This window comes from Dipodomys ordii, unplaced genomic scaffold (genome assembly GCF_000151885.1).
Source record: "Dipodomys ordii isolate 6190 unplaced genomic scaffold, Dord_2.0 Scaffold186, whole genome shotgun sequence".
NCBI lineage: Eukaryota > Metazoa > Chordata > Mammalia > Rodentia > Heteromyidae > Dipodomys > Dipodomys ordii.
Genome location: NW_012267402.1, coordinates 1,782,038 through 1,784,115, shown reverse-complemented (window position 1 = coordinate 1,784,115; position 2,078 = coordinate 1,782,038).

Below are 2,078 nucleotides of genomic sequence, written 5' to 3'. Positions count from 1 at the left end.
CCCCAGCCCTGGTGGCTCATGCCTGTAAGCCTATCTACTCAGGAGGCTGAGATCTGAGGATCGTGGTTCAAAGCCAGCCTGGCCAGGAAACTCCAAGAGACTCTTATCTCCAATAAACCACCATAAAAACAAAAGTGGCTGTGGCTCAAGTGGTAGAGTGCTAGCCTTGAGATGTCCACAGTCCCATTGGACATCTTTCTTTTCTTTTTCTTTTCTTTTCTTATTGGTACTAGAAATTGACCTAAGATCTTGCTGATGTCTTTTAGCTTTCTCTGCTCAAGACTGGAGCTATACCACTTGAACTACACCTCCACTTCTGACTCTTTGCTTGTTAATTAGAAATAAGAGTATCACAGACTTTACTACCAAATACTGATCCTCAGATCTCAGCCTCCTGAGTATTAGAGGCATTAGGATTACAGGCACAAGCCACTAGTACCCAACTGCAGCTCTCCCTAAAGCCTTCCCTACTTCCCATACCGCAAACACCCCCAGAAAATAATGAACTCCATAGCCACCACTGTTGTTATCTGGAAAACCCCAGCATTCTAGCCATGTGGTTAGTCTAGGGTCACCCCCAGGTTTCCTCAATCCTGTGAAACTCCAAAACTTTAAGTTTGGGAAGGAAAGATTCTTCTTCTGTCTCTTCATAGTCGCACAGACTTCTCCTGTCATACAAGCACTTAATAAACACAATAAGCAACTAAGAGACATCATCTTTCTTAAGAAGTTGTCAAGATCCCCATCAAAAGTGGAAGGACACTGAGCTGAGTTATATGGAAGGCAGCCAGACACACTGAGACAGGAAAGAACTACACATTCTCCAGTCTAAGTAGGGCAAAGGAAATATCAGGGTGCCTTGCTCATCACAAAGATCACACTTCTTAGCTGACACCTCTTTCCAGACCTTTAAGGTGTTCTATTTTAGAGTGAATGAAGTGAATGAAGCTAATAGGGGACTAAAATCTGTGAAGTTTGATGTCATCTCAACTCCTTCCTCAGTTGGCCTCCGAATACCACCCCCCACACACACACTGAAACTAAGTCTCCCACAAAAGCCAGAGTCCCATAGGAATCTAAAGATAGCCTTGCCCTTCAACTCTATAATCTACTTGCCTTGCTGCTCTCGAGTCCATAATATTTATTAGATGGCAATTATCCTCCCATAAATGTCAGAGTCAAGGACAGAGCTGCCATCCATCACTAAGACCCATTAAAAATAATTTGAGATATCACACTGTCATTTACATCACTGGAGATGTGAAAATTCAGTGTCTCTTTACATTATTCATATAACACCATAGATCACATTAATAAACACACTGACCCCTTTCTTGAAAAATAAATGGCTCTTAGCTGAAAGCACAAAAGTGGTAGATTCATGCGGGTACTGACGATTGATTGGAGAGAAATAATTAAATCATATTCGCATAATGATATTCCCTCAAGTGAGCACTCCTAAGAACAGAAATGGACATCAGCAAATGTCTCCTAAAACCCTCAAAACCTTAGATAATCAAAAGCTCATTTCAAAAGATAACTAGGTGATATCAAAGACACACAAGGAAGTGCTTGATTTCTAATCAAAGAAGAGAAATAGATTAAACCCAAGAGACTGAAAAACAAGAACAGCAATTTTCTCTTTCCCTGTCAGTCTTCCCTCCTACTGTGACCTTCAAGAATAATATTGAGCTCTGACCACAGAAGGGCTCGAGTCTTCCACTGATCTCAGGAGGTCAATGTCCCAGTGTTCCAGGGTTATATTTGCTCATTTCACTCCAGGGGGTTAACAGACCTCTGTGTGCCACGCATGGTGCTTAGCCTGGCACAGGATTCTGGAGACTGGTGTCAAATAAAATTCTTATACTGTAGAGTTTAGGGATCAAAGAAACCTAAATTAACTGTTAAGAACCAACTATTCTTAAAATTCTTTCACAAAAGCACCCTGGATCCTTGTGGAGCTGGCTTACCATTCATTAGAAAACCAAGCAAACTCTTGGCTACTAATTCATTGTGAAGCCAATCCATCAATGCTTTGGTCTCTGCCCCTGGGACAGAAAGAAAGATATAAAGAATAG